Source organism: Haliotis rubra, unplaced genomic scaffold (assembly GCF_003918875.1).
Source record: "Haliotis rubra isolate DU_JTF1 unplaced genomic scaffold, ASM391887v1 Scf2, whole genome shotgun sequence".
Lineage (NCBI taxonomy): Eukaryota > Metazoa > Mollusca > Gastropoda > Lepetellida > Haliotidae > Haliotis > Haliotis rubra.
The window spans coordinates 1,864,502-1,870,795 of record NW_025766002.1 but is presented as its reverse complement, the minus strand read 5'-3'; positions in this window follow the sequence as shown (position 1 = coordinate 1,870,795).

The window sequence follows — 6,294 nt, the reverse complement described above, 5'->3', positions numbered from 1 at the left end:
TGTTTTTTTACACCTTATGAATTTAATATAGATACTTGGTATTTGGAGAAAATAATATCTTCAGTATATCTGTTAATGATATACCTGCCGGCACATTCTACTTCTGTTCATTGCATGAGAAAAGTGCTATAATGTTAAGTAATTATTCCATATCTAACATGTCATCCTCTTGCTGCTAAGTAAACCTTTCACTGGTCATTATACTCCATGTTGTCAGCATCAATGTGATACATTGTAATCAACAATGGATAAAGCTTGCACATTAGGGATGGAGAATGTATTACTTAACACCAGTGTTGATGTATAACCGGACTTATTCCCACCACTGTGTGGAGAGAGGACATTGTGTGAGACTGCTACTCTGATTGGATCAGGTCCAGACTTTATTGTTTTCTAAATGTCGGGCTGTGAACTGTTGCTGCACCAGCAGGACAATGCATGCCTGTCATGTTTTACAATATTGATGCCAATCAACAACCAATTTACACTCATGAGGAACGCATGTAACAATGTCATAGAAATCTTAGTGGGAATAATAAGTTTGTTTTGGGTTTACACTTAATGGCTGTTAATGAAATTGTTTTGAAGTGCATACAGCATATGAAGAAGTATTTTAGTATATGGTGTAGTATTGTTAGTAAATCAGTCACAGGTATGTTGATACATTATATATCATTCAGTGGTATGGAGCTCCAGTATTTATCCTTCAGAGTCCCGTTTCACAAAGCTCTCATAAGCCTAAGATCTCGTAACTTTTCTCGTAGCATTCGTACCTCTTATGTTACTAGGAATGGTACAAGATAAGTTACGAGACCTTAAGCTTGCTTACGAGAGCTCTGTGAAACAGGGCCCAGAGGTATAGTTAAACTGTGTAAATCAGACACAAGTATATGAACATGCACACATAGACACATATCATCATGGCAGCATTACCTATTAAGTGATATTTGGGGTGGATTAATGTTGTATTTGCAGGTTTTATTCCCTGCATGTACACTCAAACATGGGATTATCTGACAGTCTTGATTATTTCAAACTGTCATCATTTAGCTGGAATATCGCTGAATGTAGCATTAAGAAAACAAATATCTTTAAACGAGACAGGTTCAGTTACCTTCTTCTCTTACCTGCTTCTCTTACCTGCATCAGGTAACCAAGAAGAAAAATTACTATGTATTACTTGCTCAGACCAAATATGTTTGCCTCGTCATGATGTATGTGTGTCTTTCATCTTTAGGGAGGGGAGGTGGAGTAGCCTAGTGGTTAAAGCGTTCTCTCGTCACGCCAAAGACCCAGGTTTGATTCCTCACATGGGTACAATGTGTGAAGCCCATTTCTGGTGTCCCCCGCCGTGATATTGCTGGAATATTGGCATAAAACCCAACTAACTCACTTACTGACTCTTTTTCATTGTTATATGGTTTAGGATCCTGTTGATTCCTTCACAGCTGTATCATCTAATGCCCAGTTCACCTTACCAACAGCGTCTTCGTCTGTTGGTAATATAACCGTCTAGAATGATCTATTGTTCCAAATGAAATGGCAAAACAGTAAATCACATAATTTAATGCCTTTGGTCTTTCACCATGAAGCTCTGTCCTGTTAATATTTGGTGCTTGTCAGTTCATTTGACACCAAGTCAATTTTGAGGAAATTGTAGATATTTCAAATGAATACAGTATGTTTGTGATGCAAACTTACATCTTCTAATTCCTGCCAAGGCACCACATTTCCGATTTGTTTGTTTATTGTTATCAAGTGATACTGCCTTCTGTCAAGCTGACAATGGGTGAGAAGTTTGGGAATGTCTGCTGACTATAATCGAGTGAGAGAGTATAGTTTTATGTCACTTTTAGCAATATTCCAGCAATGTCACACTAAGGGACAACAGAAATGGGCTTCACACATTTTATCCATGTGGAGAAGTAAACCTGGGTTTTCATCACAATAAGCGAATACTTCAACCACTCGGCTACTGCCAACACAACTGACCAGCTGACAGTTACATTACTAAACAGATTCATCTAGATTATTATTATTATTATTATACGATATTTATACAGCACATATCCAGGCAACTAGTGCATCGCTGGTATATTTTCCCTCGATCATTGGATGTCAATCTCAGCGGCACATGGTTATCAATCTCAACTCCCTGGGGAGTATGCAACTATTGCAGCCACTCAGTTATTGTGGCTTTCATCCTAACGAGGTACCATTCACAGCTGGGTGGACTTGACACATAGTCACAGTAACCATTGCTACTGTTACAACTAGGTGTTTGCATCGTATTCATGTGGCCACCATCTGGTCATATACCAGATAGGGGCATCGTTTATGTAGTTTCACTGGAGTCTAAAGAGTCATGATGGTTCCCTCATACAGTTACTATGTAACCATATGGTCGACATTATTTCTGGAAATATTTGTTAACATATAACAACATCTGCTTCTGTTGGTTTGTAAATACCTTACCAATAATGTTTGGTGGTGTATTTTGCTTCAGAATTAGGAAGATTGAACTGATGCCTAGATCTATCAATGCCTACGACTATGTTGTGGTTTTCTTATCAGGCATTCAACACCCTTCTGAGAACTTCTACTGCAGTCTTATATACTGCACTGCTTTCTTGTCCACAGCTGAATATTCTGAGAACCTGATACATGTTACAATTATAGTTTTTCCAATATTATGAAAAAGGAGGGATATAATGCATTAACAAATACATTTGTAGTTGCTTGCAATGTCCACCCACTTTCATCAATATGCTGAGGTTATATACTGCAGGAGGCTACCTCAGCCAGCCCATTTCCAAGCAGTATGAACATCCTAAGATGGAGGTTTTACATTAATTTGGTCCACAACGCATCTACAGATGCTCTGATCCAAGCCTGGGCAAGAATTGCCATTTCATGAATATTATGCTGATTTTACCAGGCAGAGAAATGGAAATAATCAGGGGTATGATCTCGGAATACAAATTGTGTCTTTCCCATGTGGGTCAGTCAGCTTGTAGAAATAACCTTCATTGAAGTGTCAGTTCATTGTCTACAGCACTGAGACAGCCCGTGTCACTCCCAGCCCCAAATGCCATCAGAGAAGCTGACTAGACCACAGTTCTCACAGGCTACCATTATGCTGTACGCCTTGATGCTTCTACATCAAACACCTTTCAGACAACCATGCCGGAAAAAAATGGAAATTATGCTGGATCATATGACCTTTTTTCTTGCCAGTATGTTCAACCATGAGCATCCAGGCAGTAAACAAAACTACTTTTACTTGTTCTTTGTTGAGGTCTGTTATTTTTCCCCTTTGGCCACAAAAATTGGTTAATCAACAGGCAATGATTGGAAGAATTGGCTGGCATTGGCGATCAATAGTCATGGAGGCAGCAGTGGAGAGAATTACACGCGTGTTGCTCTCTGTACACCATGCTGCAAAGGCTTCTTGAGGTCAGCAATGGTGACAGTACTGATCTTCAGCAAGGCCCTTCCAGGGGATCTGTTGTTTACAGGGAAGGTCTTGTTGTTCTCTGTTCACCATGCTGCAAAGGCTTCTTGAGGTCAGCAATGGTGACAGTACTGATCTTCAGCAAGGCCCTTCCAGGGGATCTGTTGTTTACAGGGAAGATCTTGTTGCTCTCTGTTCACCATGCTGCAAAGGCTTCTTGAGGTCAGCAATGGTGACAGTACTGATCTTCAGCAAGGCCCTTCCAGGGGATCCGTTGTTTACAGGGAAGGTCTTGTTGCTCTCTGTTCACCATGCTGCAAAGGCTTCTTGAGGTCAGCAATGGTGACAGTACGGATCTTCAGCAAGGCCCTTCCAGGGGATCTGTTGTTTACAGGGAAGGTCTTGTTGCTCTCTGTTCACCATGCTGCAAAGGCTTCTTGAGGTCAGCAATGGTGACAGTACTGTTCTCTATGCAAGGCCCTTCCAGGGGATCTGTTGTTTACAGGGAAGGTCTTGTTGCTCTCTGTACACCATGCTGCAAAGGCTTCTTGAGGTCAGCAATGGTGACAGTACTGATCTTCAGCAAGGCCCTTCCAGGGGATCTGTTGTTTACAGGGAAGGTCTTGTTGTTCTTCAATGTCCTGTCAGGGAAATGTTCACCAGAGCTCTGGTTGGGGCTACAATCATTCACAGAGGCCTGGATGTGGTACTTTAATTCACTAAAGCCCATATTTTGGGTGGGCGGGATGGGAGGGGGGTTGATGTTCCTGGGTAGGGAGGTAGCCTTCTTCAGAATGGCTTGTCTGATGGAACTGTTAACAATTCACAATGAAGGCAAAAATCGTCTTTTGGCTACAGCTGGTGGTGGTACTGGTGTTCACTAAAGCCTTTATTTATGGGGTAGTGTTGTTCCCAAGGGTCCAAGGTAGGGAGGATCTTGTGTTCACCAGGGGACTTTCTGATGGAACTGTTGTTCACAAGAGGGCACCAATGTTCATTATGGTCAAGCTGTAGGTGCTTAGGTACCTGTTGGAGTGAGCCAAGGGTCTAATGGCTCCATTTTGTACCTACTGAGCTGAGATCCACCTTGTTGCTTAGTCCTGTTGTTCATCAGTGCCAGACCTCTTGCTGTCAGACATAGTCAGGGTTCTTATGGTCAACAGATGTCTCAGGTCTCTGCTTATCCATGAAGGCATGTGTTGTTAACAATCATGCTGAGCATTATTAAACATTGAAGACATGTGAACAACAAGGTTGCATTGTAAATATTTTAAACCCAAGACTGACTGACTGACTGACTGACTGACTGACTGAGTTTGGTTTTACGCTGCTTTTAGCAATATTCCAGCAACATCACGGCGGGGGACACCAGAAATGGGCTTCACACATTGTACCCATGTGGGGATGTGTTGTTAACGGTCATGCTGAGCGTGATGAGCCAACGCTTTAACCACTAGGCTACCCCACCGCCCCTAAACCCAAGACATTAATCAACAATTGTATAGTTACTGTAGCAATACAGTGGCAATGTTGGATGATGAGGTTCTTGAGGCATATAGAAGTTGGTATTCAAGTATAAGACAAAATATTATGGATGTCAACTTCTTCTTTATTGTATACACAACATTTCTGGGGGTTTTCCTTGCCCCTTCACCTGACACAGGGGCAAGGAAAAAAGCACAGAAACATGTGTATACAGTAAAGAAGAAGTTGACATCCGTAATGTTTTGTCTTATAATGTTGGCTGAGATCAAAACCATCCAATAATGCTTTATATGGTCATTAGTCTGATATAATTATTTTGTCTGGGACTACAGTAAATGTCACATTCTCTGTCCCCTATCGGTCAAGGTTCCATTATATATTAGGGGTCATGGTATAATCAGATGTTATGCGTGGTCCCAAGGGTCTGTTCATTTCAATTAAGGGAAATGTCAGTGCCTGAATCATGAAATCAAACTGCAGGCTTTCAACCAAATAACATGGGACTTGTCACAGGGTTGGAGCTTATCTGATTAGTGCAATGACTAGTAAATATAGTGTTTATGTCGTGTTTGGTGCTTTGTGGTAGCGAAGATGGGACTATATTGACCTGTGTACATCTGTCCTTGGTAATTTGTTATAGGGTTCTATTGAGTGCTTGGTCTGCTTCAGTGTCTTCGTAAGTTAATTATGCAGCTAAATGTGGTCTCAGTTCCAAATTACTTCAGTGATATATACTGACTGATACTGTAAAAAGGTCTGGCCACAAAGCAGTCTCACCTTTAGGAAGTTGGTAACGTTTCCGTGGTATCTTAAGACTGCTTAGGGTGTTAGGTGCAAGCAGGACATGCTACAAATATTCTAATCAGACTTTGATAGGGATGTTCTTGGTGTCCAGTTGAGGTCAGAATCTGATTGCTTGGATATGTTGTCGTGCAAGTAGTATTTTATAATGTCAAGGAGCTGAATCATATTATGATAAATTTTACAATTCATTAGGTTGTTATGTTTTATGGCATGAAATAATGCATCTTCCCTACCAACTGTTGAGCATCATATGTTGAATAACCCTACCAATTATTCCCTTGTTAACTGTATTTCATGTTAGTATTCCAGTGAACAGGTGGACAAATTTCAAAAACAAGAAGCATTGTCAGTGAGGATTAGATGTCAATGGCCTTTTTGTTGAAACTGGGGCCATGCGGTAGCCTAGTGGTTAAAAAATTCGCTCGTCACGACAAAGACTCGGGTTCACACATGGGGTACAATGTGTGAAGCCTATTTCTGATGTTCCCCGCCATCATATTGCTTGAATAAATATGATGATATATAAAACTAAAATCTCACTCACTCACTCA